The sequence below is a fragment of the Crocuta crocuta genome, unplaced genomic scaffold (assembly GCF_008692635.1).
Source record: "Crocuta crocuta isolate KB4526 unplaced genomic scaffold, BGI_CrCroc_1.0 scaffold44, whole genome shotgun sequence".
Lineage (NCBI taxonomy): Eukaryota > Metazoa > Chordata > Mammalia > Carnivora > Hyaenidae > Crocuta > Crocuta crocuta.
The window spans coordinates 5449038-5463332 of record NW_027530179.1 but is presented as its reverse complement, the minus strand read 5'-3'; the positions used below and the strand labels follow the sequence as shown (position 1 = coordinate 5463332).

The 14295-nt window shown below is 39.5% G+C and overlaps 1 protein-coding gene across 1 annotated transcript in view; it reads right to left on the bottom strand.

Annotated features, from left to right (window-relative positions):
• Window positions 1-3801: 3801 nt before the first annotated feature.
• The window catches only part of ZNF318 (zinc finger protein 318), a 41293-nt gene continuing 30799 nt past the window's right edge, over window positions 3802-14295 (bottom strand). The window contains exon 8 of the mRNA XM_077764817.1: window positions 3802-3914. The gene's annotated coding sequence lies outside the window, so the exon portion shown is untranslated. The remainder of the gene's footprint in view (window positions 3915-14295) is intronic.

Genomic DNA, 14295 nt, shown 5'->3' with positions numbered 1-14295 from the left:
TTCATTGCTTTTTGTTCTCTATGGTTCTCATGGAGGTCCCACTTCAGGAGGTTGGGAGGACTTCATTGTAGTTATTCTTAGATATTGTATGTATTCTCCTTTAGGAAAGTTAGCTTCATTTTCCCAAGGATCTATCCTTAGAATTTCCAGAGCAATCCTTTCCCAAGGCGCTGCAGCTCTCTGCGCAGGATCCCCTTGGACACACGCCTCAGCCTCCGAGAAAGGTCATCTTTACGCTTTGCATCCAGCACAGGGCCCCGCACAAAGAAACAAGCTTTGGAGTGTGAGCACCATGCTGCTTTCACACAACTTGCACTGAGTCAGTGGGGCAGGTGCTTTGCTGCTCCTCTCTTCTGTGGCCTTCCGGTATTGTGTGGCCATAACAAACACAGTATGCCTTGTCTTTTCTATTTCAGTGCTTAGCAAAGACTGGTTGAGGCTCCTCCTTTCCAAATATTGGCCATCCATTCGTATGTACAGCAAATCACAGTACTCCACTCTCTTCTTTCTTGCCTGGCTTCTATTATTCTGTCTCCAAGAGTCTTTATAAAATATGTTAACAGGGAAAATGAACACTTCTTGTAGAAATGCACTTGTTTTACTGACGATGGCTGTTTTGAATACTTTGTGTGACTAAAGCCTCCAAAGTGATATTTTAACAAATACCACACATGGCTAAGTCCAGTTGAGTGGAGGTATTAAGTCAGTTGTCAGGGTGGAGTTTGTGTCATCTAAGAGGCAGGCCCCTCCTTCATAAAGATGAATGTGCATTACCCCCTACGTTTTCCCTGCACAGACCTGTCACAGTATCTGTATACTTGTGTTACACTTATTCACTTGTGACTGAGACTCATCTGTGTATCTATATCACCAAGTGTAGTGTGGCTGCTCACTAAATGATAGTTACTATTATTGTTTTTTAAGATTTTAGAGTCATCTCTACACACAACCTAGAGATCAGGGCACGCTCCACTGACTGAGCCAGCCAGGCGCACCATTTGCCCACATCTATCACTAACACTTACTTTTTACTTCCTGTTTTTAAGGTCTATTGTTGGGTCCATATATGTTTTAGGATTGTTGTGTTTCTTCATGGATTGACCCTTTTATTGTTGTTTTGAAGCTGAAGAAACCAGCTTTTTAACTCTAGGTGGTGGTGAAGGTAACGGCCTCAAACACCTGAGGGCTGCTGCGTGGACAAGGCATTCGCAGTACTACTGAGACCCCTGGAGAGAGGTCACAGGGAAGCAGATTTGGATTCTGTCCATGTAAAGAACCTTTTTACAGAGTCCAAACATCCAAACATGAGCGGATGTTTCAGAGAGTAGTAAGCTTCCTGTCTCTGGATGTTATAAATAACGCTGGACAATAAACCAACTGATTGCCAGTGTTGCAGAAGGGATGCAAGCATCACACACAGGCAGACCTTTAAAGTTTCTTCACGATTTGACAGTACAGTATAGGATTCTGTAAGTCTAGTCCCCAAGAAGTGTGTAAATAGCACAAGGGTGCTGTTAACATGGTGACAGCTACTACCCATGAAGTACCAGTCGCAGGCACTGTACCTGTTGTTCCTGATCCTACAACAGCTTGACGAGGGGGTTAAATCCTACATTTTCAATTGTACATAAAAGGAAAGTAGCTTGGAGAGGTTAAAGGTTTGTTCAAATCATACAGACCAAGACCCTCAAGCTCATACTCTTTCCACCCTCTGCTCCTAAGCATGGTTTCTGCTAAGCTGCCCATGTGTTTCAGTCTGAAAAGATCCTATACTTGTCTGCACAGCACCTCTGTACTTAAAGAGGATCTATCCAGGTAAATAATGGGTTGCAAGAGACAGGAAAATATTAAAACTTTCCCATGGCTTCGCAGTCCCCTCAAGGTAAAGTTTTTAACTTGGCTCCAAGGCCTTACACCTTTCCAGCTATAGCCATTTTTCCTGTTTCTCCCTCCAACCATACTAAATGAGCTTCTTAAACCTACCAAATTCCTTCCTGCCTCAGGACCTTTGCAAATGCTATCTCTTTTCTGGGAACTTGCTCCCTCAATATCTTCACCTCACTAATTCCTGCCTAACTGTAGGTCCCCCTCACCTACTCAATAACAGGCTACTGGCCTTAGGCACTCTCTCCTACAGTATCCTGTGCTGGAGGGCCAAGGGGGAGGGGCGTGTACAATTGATGATAACTGTGTTTTCCCTGCTTGAAAACTCAACCACACAAGGAAAAAAAGGCAAATGGAGACTCATGATAAAGGGAGAGTAAAATAGGTCTGACAACTTCCTGCCCACCTCCCCCACTCCAGTCTAGGCTCTGTCTATCCCATTAGTTTATGAGCTCCAAAAGGGCATGGACCAGGAATGCTTTGTCAACCACTGTGTATGCTTCCAATGCCTTGCTCAGTCTCTGGTACGCAGTGCTCAATAAATATTTGTTGGTGAAAGAATGTTAAATGTTACATACAAGTCTCCCTCAAAAAGGGTAGATGAGGGCTAGTGAAGAGATGTGGAGTTAGGAGGGGATTGGTAGGAGTTGAGAGTTTTGGTACAACAAAAGCCCTGGAGCAAGGGGAGCTTAAGTGCCTAGGAGTAAGACCTCAGGGGTCTCTCAACATTCATGAGGATCAGTGTGTATGATGCAAACCAGAATGATTTAAACTGATCCTGATTATAAATACTAAGTAACTAATAAAATGAGAACTGAAAATCTGCTTTGGCAGCAAACCAGTCCCACTAATTACAGTCATTCACAAGAACTTACTAATTAAGCTTAACTAGTACATAGCACAATTATGTCTATCATTAAAGATATGGCAAATGAATGTGGTAAAGTGTTATGTAAACTGTAAAGCACCTTACAAATATGGCTGCTATAATATGTCAGGCTGGCATTGCAGTGGGTTTTGATTACAACTATAAAGTCCACTTATTTTATATCTTTGTAGACTTGTTCAAGCATATGACCATATACTTGACTTTTAAAGCATTATTAAAAACCTTGTTCCTAGATGACTCTTGAAAAGTTTCACTCAGTTCTGGCATGTTAATGAAAAATTAGTCTTACCTCTTGATCACTGTGTTTCTTAACCTTTATTACCCATAACCTGTGTTCTCCCTCTTCTGAATATCCCCTCCAACCAGTAAACTATGTCATTTATATTACTTAAAAAAAAAAAAAAAAAACATACACACAAAACAAAAACAGACTGAAATGCTTTCTTAAAAACACACCAGCAAGTCTGTTTGACCTTTCCCCTGTGCCCCACTTGCCATTACATGTACCTGTTGAGAGCACCCTGTACATAGCTACTTGTGGTTAGCTGCTTAGGGTTATTAAGTGAGCTAGATTTTGTGATTCAGTGGGATCAGCAGGAGCTAATACACAATCAATATTGTAGGAAAGGACCCTCTGATCCTTTACCATGGTTGCCTTCAACTTATGCTCATGAAGAAATCAACAAGAGCTTCAAATGGTGGTTTTCCATACAAAGATGAATTTGGTTTCTCAAATTTCACTTGGAAATGTATATTTCATCTCAAAGTACATAAAAATAACTACATCCAACTAATTTGCAGCATGAAAAATGTATTTATATGCTGGAAACAGAAGAAAACAAGAAGAGTGAAACTTGGCGGTCAGCTTGCTTACAGACGTGATGGTTCATCAGCAACTTCCTCATCTAAGGTGTGGGGGGTAATTTTTTACAATATACAAGAACAGTCCTTCCAGGTCATGAGACCATGTTATTGAAACTAAAATAGTTTAATCTTAAGAATTCAGAAAAATGCAAATGCTTACCTTTTAACAGAGGAGTTTCTCAGTTCCTCTATGAAACTCAAAATCACAGAATCAGGAGTCAAGTCCCAGGCTCTTCCCACTCCAAAATGATTGGGCTTTTCCCCTTCTTCTCTGGAGCTTTTGGAAGAGGCAGAGCTAGAACATCTTTATTCATAATCTCTTAACCACCACATCCCTCCACCAAGGATAGAGCAGTAATTATCAGTATCTTGTGGGGACAAGAACTTGAGCATCCATCTTGTGATAAAAAGCCACAAAGGGAAAGGTTACAAAAACAAAGGCAGCACTGAATCTTTGCAGCTCTATTGCGGACATTTTATTTTCTACTTAGAAGCATCTCCTTTGGGGGCACCTCAGTGGCTCAGTCAGTTAAGCATTCGACTACTGATTTCGGCTCAGGTCATGACCTCACGATTTGTGGGTTCTAGCCTCATATCAGGCTCTCCACTGACAGCACAGTGGGATGCTGTCTCTCTCTCTCTCTGTTGCTTCCCCACTCATGATCTCTCTCCCTCTCTCTCAAAAAATGGGTAAACATTAAAAAAAAAAAAGAAGCATTTCCTTTGAAGAATCTCATCTCCCCCCATTTCACATGAATTCAACTTAGTCTAGATTGTTTTGTAGGGCAGACCCTGCCTTTCACGGTGAGCTTATAAGCAGGGCCTGGTGTGAGTACTCCATCTACCTGGCCATAGTAAGGGATGTTCAGGGATATGAATGTGGATGAAGTCACACTCATCTTCATCCCAGAGACTTTTTGGTGTTATTAGAAAAAATACACTTTTGGGGCATCTGGGTGGCTCAGTCGGTTAAGCGTCCAACTTTAGCTTAGGTCATGATCTCACAGTTCATGGGTTCGAGCCCCGCATTGGGCTCTGTGCTGACTGCCAGCTCAGAGCCTGGAGCCTGTTCCATATTCTGTCTCCCTTTCTCTCTGACCCTCCCCTGCTCACGCTGTCTCTCTCTCTCTCAGAAATAAATAAAACATTGAAAAGAAAAAAGAAAAAATACACTTTTCATCTTCTAGATGGAAACCTATAAGGACCATGACAGCTTGAGACTGTAGGGGCTATCTTGCCCCTGAGTGAAGAGAAAATGAGCAAAGCTCATTTCCTAAGCAAAGCTGAGGGAAAGGGGAAGAGAGGGTCCTAATGACATCTCTGATCACCTGGATATAACTCTGCCCCAGTTTCCCGTTACCAAATAATAAATTATCCCCTATCCATTTTTTTCTTAAGCTTGTTTGAGTTAGGTTTCTATTACAACCAAGAGTCCTAATTATTACAACATGCATTTTTATACAGGTAGAAGTGCTTCTTCTTATACTTAAAAATTATAGAGTGTGAGGAGGGGAGAAGCAGAGAGGAATATACAGAATCTGAAACAGGCTCCAGGCACTGCAAGGTCAGCAAAGAGCCCGATGCCCGGCATGAACTCACAAACTGTGAGATCATGACCTGAGCCGAAGTAGGATGCTTAACAGACTGAGCCATCCAGGCACCCCTATATATATTTTCTTAATAAAAGATTTTTAGGATAACTGTGTAAGAAAAGAGACTAGAAAATTATATATTAGAAAAATGGATCTTAGACGAGTTATCCAATCAAAAAATGGGCAAAGGATTTGGATAGTTTTCCAAAGAAGATATACAAATGGCCAATAAGCACATGAAAGATGTGCTTGACATCATTAGTTATTAAAGAAATGCAAATCAAAACCATAAGGAGATACTCTTTTACATCCACTAGGATGGCTGTGGATGTAAGCCACAGAATCAAAGAACAGAAAATAACAAGTGTTGGGAAAGATGTGGAGAAAATACAACCCTCCCATTTCTGGTGGGAATGCAAAGTGGTGCAGCTGCTATGGAAAGCAGTTCAACAGTTCCTCAAAAAAATATATTGTGATGTCACAGAAAAGGCACAGCAGAGAGCTACAAGAATTAGTCCTCCACAGAAGTTATCATGAAGCTGACAAAAACTGATAGAAGCAACTTTTTCAGAACTTGGGAATCTAATAAAACTTACAATGGAGTCCAGCCAGTGGGGTGCTTAATGAAAGAAGCAGCTATTAAATATCAGTAACAAAACATTGTGGCATTTTTGTTTACCTGTCTACCATCCCCCATTCCCCAGTCTGGTGGTGGCTGTGGGACGGCAGCCCACATTCTTGGTGTGGCTAGTTAGTGCCAGGGGAGGATATATGCACTCTCAAAAGATTGGGGCTGTCAATTTTGCCCTGTCTAGTGGTTCCCCAAGGGACCCATGCCGAATCTGACCTCTGTTTTGCTCACTCAGGCTGGAGCAGATTTCCAAGTAGCATCTGTTGAAAGTATTTAAAGACATATATACTACTGGTGGCTACCTAAAGCAAGAGACACTGAATGGAACAAGCAGCAGATGGATTTAAAAGCCTGACAAGTAGGAGTCTGAGGAGGAAGCTACATGGGAAAATAAGGACTCTACAGCTTTATCATGTGATTGGGGAAATCCAGCATGCAAAGTGCAGGTTCAGAAAAGAACTGAGAGGACCCTAGACTTGCACCTTTGGCTGATCTTTGGGATCCATGCAATCAGGAGGTAAAAGCTAAGGCAGAGTTTCAGGCAAACTGATTTAACACTGAAGTAGTGCCCCAGCTCAGAGCCAAGCTATAAAAATCTGGAGACATAGTGGTGGTGTTTTCACTCCAGGCATTTAAAGAAATTTCTGTCAGGTCAGTGACTGACTACTGAGATAATGGGACAGTTTCAGTGGTCACACACCACAAGAAATACAGTCTTAGCAAAAATAGTTTGGATAAGTCAATAAACAAATGGATGACAACAGCCTTCAAGAATCAATAACAGTGGGGCGCCTGGGTGGCTCAGTCGGTTAAGTGTCCGACTTCGGCTCAGGTCATGATCTCATGGTTCGTGGGTTTGAGCCCTGCGTTGGGCTCTGTACTGGCAGCCAGCTCAGAGCCTGGAGGCTGTTTTGGATTCTGTGTCTCCCTCTCTCTCTGACCCTCCTCTGCTCACGCTGTCTCTCTCTCTTAGAAATAAAACATTAAAAAAAAATTTTAAAAATCAATAAAAGCAAACCCTGGGAGGGCGATCTGATTCCCAGGTTCACACTGTAATATTAAAAATGTTCAGTTTTAAAGAAAAAAAAAATCACAAGGTATAAAAAGAATAAAGAAAGTATGGTTCATTCACAGAAAAAAAAAAGTTTATAGAAGCCATCTTACCAAGGAAGCCCAGACTTTGGACTTAACTAGGCAAATATTTTGTATCAAAGGTCTTCAATATACTCAAAGAGCTAAACAAAACAATAGTCAGGGCTCCTGGGTGGCTCAGTGGTTAAGCATCTGACTTCAGTTCAGGTCATGATCTTCCGGTTCATGAGTTCGAGTCCCACATTGGATGAGCTCAAGCCCTACACTGGGTGAGCTTGAGCCCCACATCAGGTGAACACAAGCCCCAATTCAGGTAAAATATGAGCCCCGCTTTCGGGTGAGCCTTGCTTCTTTCTCTTTCTCTCTATCCCCCTCTCTCTGCCCCTCCTGGGATTTTCTCTCTCTCTCTCTGCCCCCCCACTCACTTTCACCCCCTCCAAAAACAAACAAACAANTTTGTTCTATTATATAAGAACCAAATGAAAATTCTAGAGCTAAAATGTATAGTAGCTGAAATGGAAAACTCACTACAGGGATTCAACAGCAGATTCAAGCTGGAAGAAGAAGAAAAAAAATGAGTGAATTTAAATATGGACTATTGAAATTATTCTGAGAAGAAAAAGACTCTCAACCAATATTCTATATCCAACAAAACTATCCTTCAAAACAAAGAGGAAATTAAGACCTTGTCAGAGAAACAAAAGCTTAAGGAGTTCATCACTAGTAGGCCTGCCTTACATGAAATGCTAAAGAGAGTCCTTTAGGCTGAAATGAAAGGACACTAGACAATAACTGAAAACCACACAAAGAAAGAAATCCAGTAAAAGAAAACACACAGGTAAATATAAAACCAGTATTATTCTATATGTGATTTTTACCTCCCCTTTAGTTTCTCATATGATTTAAATGGCAAATGTACAGGGATGTCTTGGTGGCTCAGTTGGTTAAGTGACCAACTCCTGGTTTAGGCTCAGGTCACAATTTCACTCCATACCGGGCTCTGCACTGACAGCTGTGGAGCCTGCTTGGGATTCTCTGTCTCCCTCTCTTTCTGCCCCTTCCCCCCTAATCTAAAATAAATAAACATTTAAAAAATTTTTAAATAGAAGGCAAATGCATAAACATTTGAACAACACTGAACTAAGTAGTCCTAAAAGACATACAAAATACTTCATCCAAAAACAAAATATATATTCTTTTCAAATACACATAAAACATTCTCCAGAATAGATATATTAGCCCACAAAACAAAACTCAATACATTTAAAAAGACTGAAATCATACAAAGTATCTTCTCCAACCACAATAGAATGGAGCTAAAAGTCAATAACAGAAGGAAAACTGGAAAATTCACAAAACATGGAAATTAAAACACACACTTAAGTAACTAATATGTCAAAGAAGAACTCACAAGAGAATTATTACTTTTAGATGAATGAAAATAAAAATACAACACATCAAAACTCATGGATGCAGTGAAAACAGTGCTAAGAGGGAAATTATAGCTGTGAATGTTTTTAAAAAGATCTTAAATCAATAACTTTATAGCTTGGAGAACCAGCAAAAAAAAAAAAGAGACAACTAAAACTAAAAGACAGTAGGAAGAAAGAAATAATAAAGATTAGATCAGAGATAAATGATATAGGGAACAGAAAAACAATAGAGAAAATCAATGTAATCAAGAATTGGTATTTTGAAAAGACTGACAAAATTGGCTAAACTACCTAAATTTACTTAGAAAAAAGAGAGAAGATGCAAACAACTAAAATTAGAAATGAGGGGTGCCTGGCTGGCTCAATAGGTTAAGCATCTGACTCTTGATGTTGGCTCAGGTCATGATCTCATGGTTGTGAGATCAAGCCCCACATCAGGCTCCACGCTGGGCATAGAGCCTGCTTAAGATTCTCTCTCTCCCCCTCTGCCCCTCCCCCACCCCTAAAAAGAATAATGGCTTTATTAAAACTCATATGTAGTTGGACAAAAGATAACATATAAAATCAGAAAGAAAGTGGGACATTACTGCTGACCTCCCAGAAATAAGAAAGTATTATAAGATAACCCTATGAACAACTGTATAATTAAGTAGGATTTATCCCAGGAATGTAAGAGTGGTAAAACATAAGAAAATCAATGTAATATACAGCATTAATATAACAAAAGAAAAAAACCCACTCAGAATCGTCTCAATTAAAATAGAAAAAGTATCTGACAAAATTCAACACTTTGTCATGATAAAAACTCTCAGAACATTAGAAATATAAAGGAATTCCTTCAATATGAGAAAGGTCATTTACGAAAAACCTAGAGCTAACATCACAATGGTAAAAAGCTGAAACTTTCCCCCCTAAAGTTAGGAAACAGACAAGGATGTCACTTTTATCATTGCTTTTAAACATTGTACTGGAAGTTCTAGCTAAAGCCATTAGGCAAGAAAGAGAAAATAAAAGGTATCTAAATTGGAAAGGAAGAAGTAAAACTATCTCTATTCTCAGATAACATTACCTTATATATATATATAATATATATTATACTATATTAATATATTTATTTTTAATATTATATATTTAAAAAGTCCACATACATATTCAGTCAAGTTTCAGGGTATAAGATCAACACATAAAAGTCAGTTGTGTTTCTATACACCTGCAATAAATAGTCCAAAAGGAAATTAAGAAACAATTCCACTTAAAACAGCATACAAAAGAATAAAATACAGAGGAATAGGGGCGCCTTGGTGGCTCAGTTGGCTGAGCATCCAACTTTGGCTTAAGTCATGATCTCGTGGTTTGTGGGTTCAAGCCCCACACTGGGGTCTGTGCTGACAGCTCGGAGGCTGGGGCCTGCTTCAGATTCTGTGTCTTTCTCTCTGCCCCTCCCCCACTCATTTACACACACTCTCTCTCTCTTTCTCTCTCTCTCTCTCTCACACACACACACTCTCTCTCTCTCAAAAAGAAACATTAAAAAATTAAAATATATGTATTAAAAAATTCAGAGGAATAAATTTAGCCAATGACATGAAAGACATACACAAAAAACTATAAAACACTGCTGAATGATATTAAGACCTCAATAAACAAAAGGGCATCCTATCTATGTTCATGGATTGGAAGATTTAATATTGTCAAAATAGTAATGCTATCCAAAGTGATCTATAGATTTAAAACAATTTCTATCAAAATCCCAATGACCCTTTTTGCAGAAATGAAAAGCCAATCTTCAAATTCATATGAGGGGTCTGAATAGCAAAACAATCTTGAAGAAGAACAAAGTTGGAAGACTCATACTTCTCAATTTCAAAGCTTACTACAAAGCTATGGTGATCAAAATTGAGTAACACTGGCATCAGGACAGACATACAAACCACTGGGATAGAACTGAGAGTCCAGAAATAAACCCATATATCTATAGCCAACCAATTTCAACAAGAATGCCAAGACCATTCAATGTAGAAAAAACAGTCTCTTCAACAAATGGTGCCAGAACTGTATATTCACATACAAAAGAATTCAGCTCACACGACCTACCTCACACTACACATAACAATTAACTTAAAGTTGATCAACAACCTAAACATAAGAGTTAAGACTAAAAAAATCATAGAAGAAAACTAAGGGGTAAATCTTCATGATCTTGGATTTGGCAATGATTTTTAAATATTACACCAAAACCACAATAAAAGATAAAATGGATAAATTGGACTCAGTCAAAATTAAAATCTTTTGTGCATCAACAGAAGAAAGTGAAAAGACAACATATAGCATGGGAGAAAGTATCTGCAAATCATATATCTAATAAAGGTTTAGTATCCAGAACATATAAAGAACCCATACAATTCTACAACAAAGGAGCACCTGGATGGCTCAGTAAGTTGAGTGTCCAATTCTTGATTTGGGCTCAGGTCATGATCCCAGAGTCATGAGATGGAGCCCCATGTTGGGCTCTGCACTGAGTGTGGAGCCTGTTTAAGATTCTCTCTCTCCCTCTGCCCCTCTCCCCCACTTGCGCTCTCTAAAATACATATATACATACATACACACACATACCATTCTACAAAAGAGACAAACAACCCAATTAAAAAGTGGGTACAGGGCACCTGGGTGGCTCAGTTGGTTAAGCATCCAACTTCAGCTCAAGTCATGATCTCACGGTCTGTGGGTTCGAGCCCCATGTCGGGCTCTGTGCTGACAGCTCAGAGCCTGGAGCCTGCTTCAGATTCTGTGTCTCCCTCTCTCTCTCTGCCCCTCCCCCACTCATGCCCTGTCTCTGTCTCTCAAAAATGAATAAATGTTAAAAAATTTTTTTAAAGTAGGTAAAGGGCTTGAGTAGACATTTCTCTAAAGAAGATATATAAATGGCCAAAAAGTACATGAAAAGATGTTAAATGTCATTAGTTATCAAGGAAAGGTAAATCAAAACCACAATGAAACACTAGGATAGCTATAATATATAAAAAAGGAAGATAAGTATTATGAATATGGAGAAATTGGAACCATTGTACATTGCTGAAAGGGATGTAAAATTATTCAGGTGCTGTGGAAAATTTGGCAGTTCCTTGAAAAGCTAAACAAAAATAATCCTATCACCCAGCAATTCTACTTCTAGTTATATACTGAAAATAAGTGAAAACAGGTACTCAAGCACATACTTATTCATGAATATTCATAGCAGTACTTACTATTCAAAATAGCTAAAAGGTGGAAATAACCCAAATGCCCATCAATGAATGAATGGACAAATTGTGGTATACACATACAATGGAATATTATTTAGCATAAAAAGTAATAAACTACTGATACACGCTACAACATGGATGAGCCTCAAAAACATTATGCTAAGTGAAAGAAACCAGACAGAAAAGGTCACATATCCTATGTGAAATAGCCAGAATATGTAAATCCAGAGGGACAGAAAGCAGATTGGTAATTGCCAGGAGGTGCAGGGAGGTAGGAGTGAGAACTGCTTAATAGATACAAGGTTTTACTTTGGGGTGATGAAAACGTTTTCCAACTAGACAGAGGTGAAGGTTATACTTGTGAATGTGCTGTCACTTAATTGTTTATTTTAAAGTGGTTATTTTGTTATGTGAATTTCACCTCCATAAAACAAAAACAAGTAATACTTCAGATAGCAGTCAGAAAAGTGGTTACATTTTTCAGTATATACATATATTTTGAATGTATGTTTGTTTGTTTGTAGAGAGAGTGCAAGGAGGGGAGGGCAGAGAGAGAATCCCAAGTAGGCTCCACATTGTCAGCTCAGGGACTGAGGCTGGGCTCCAACGAAATGTAGTTACATTTTTGAAAATGTAGTAACTGGAAGAGGACATGAGAGAGGCTTCAGGGGCGTTGGTCATATTCTATCTTTTGATTTTGTTGTTGCTTATCTAGGTATGCTCATTCTGTTAAAATTTTGGAGCTTAACACTTATGATGTGTGCTTTTGTTTATTATATGCACCTTATACTTTAATACAAAACTTTATTTTTAAAAAGTTAAGGAGTTGCCACAGGACCCAGGATATCCTCCAGAGAACTGAAAAACATGTTCACACATACACATGCAGCATTATTCATATTAGCCAAAAAAGAGAAATAACCCCAAATCCCAGCAATTAGTGGATAAACAAAATGTAGTATATCCATGAAGTAGTATATTTTTCAACCATAAAATACAATGAAGTACTGACACATGGTACAAACATGAATGAACTTTGAAAACATGTTAAATGAAAGAAGCCAGACACAAAAGACCACACACATTGTATGACTCCATTTATACAAACTGTCCAGAAAAGGCTGATACACAGAGATGGAGAGCAGACTGGTGACTGCCAGCAGCTTTGGGGTGGGGAATAACTGGGAGTGTCTGCTATTGGCTATGTGTTTTTTTTTGGGGGGGGTAGAAATGTTCTAGAATTAGATAGTGGTGATAGTTGCACAACCTTGAATATATTAAAAACAACTGGACTGTATAGTTTAAAATGGTGTATCTTATGTCACAAAAAATTTAATCTTATATGAAATATATTTCAATAAAAAAAACCTTAAGCATCTTATCATTATAATATGTGTGAACTCTAGCATATCAAATAAAAGTTCAAAGTGAAAATATTACTTTAAAAATGTTCCCTTTATAGGGGCGCCTGAGTGGCTTAGTTGGTTAAGTATCCGACTTCAGCTCAAGCCATGATCTCCTGATCTGTGGGTTCGAGCCCCACGTTGGGCTCTGTGCTGACAGCTCGGAGCCTGAAGCCTGCTTCGATTCTGTCTCCTTCTCTCCCTGACCCTCCCATGCTCACACTCTGCCTCTGCCTCTCTCTAAAATAAACATTAAATATTTTTTTAAATAATAAAATAAAAATGTTCCCTTTCCCCCTGCTCATTCCCCAGATCAGCACATCTTGCAGATTGACCACAGATACCATTGGAAAATGGAGGGAGGAACAATTAGGAATGAAAGCTGTGACCAACACACCTGATTGTCCCTAAGCAGAGGAATGTGGTAGCTGATGAGAAACAGATCTTGGGCTGAAGTAAGGGAAAGAACGTAGACAGTGGTGGTGACAAAGTGTTGGCACCCTTGGCACCAGAATGCTTTCCATTGCTTCATCCACAGGGTCATGCCTCAGGAATGAGTAGTCCTTAACTGAAAGACACTCAACAGCCAGAGGCCCTGAGATACTTTTTACCCCTTATCCCCTTGCTTCTTACTCCTTTGGTGGCTTTGATTGTATATTCTGCAGTTCTTTGTACTTGTAGTGTTAGGAGTATTCCCAAAACTTACCCAAACCACAGATTTATTTGGGTAGTAAATTAGACCTCCAGAACTCTAAAAATGTCTGGATTTACAAATCATGAACAAAAAGCAGGCTGAGTTTTAAGGGCAAATCTGGATCAGGGGGAGCTCAGATTTAAATGAATCCCAGAGTTTAGGGGTGCCTGGGTGGCTCAGTCAGTTAAGCGTCCGATTTTGGCTGAGGTTATGATCTCACAGTTCATGAGTTCAAGCCCCATGTCAAGCTCTGTGACAAAAGCTCAAAACCTGGAGGCTGTATCACATTCTGTGTCTCTCCCTCTCTCTCTGACCCTCCGTGGTTCACAGTGTCTCTTTCTCTCTCAAAAATAAATATTTGGGGCACCTGGGTGGCTCAGTCGGTTAAGCATCCAGCTTCGGTTCAGGTTATGATCTTGCGGTTTGTGGGTTCGAGCCCCGCGTCAGGCTCTGTACTGACAGCTAGCTCAGAGCCTGGAGCCTGCTTCAGATTCTGTATCTCCCTCCTCTCTGACCCTCCCCTGCTCATGCTGTCTTTCTCTCTCTCTCTCAGAAATACATTTTAAAAAAT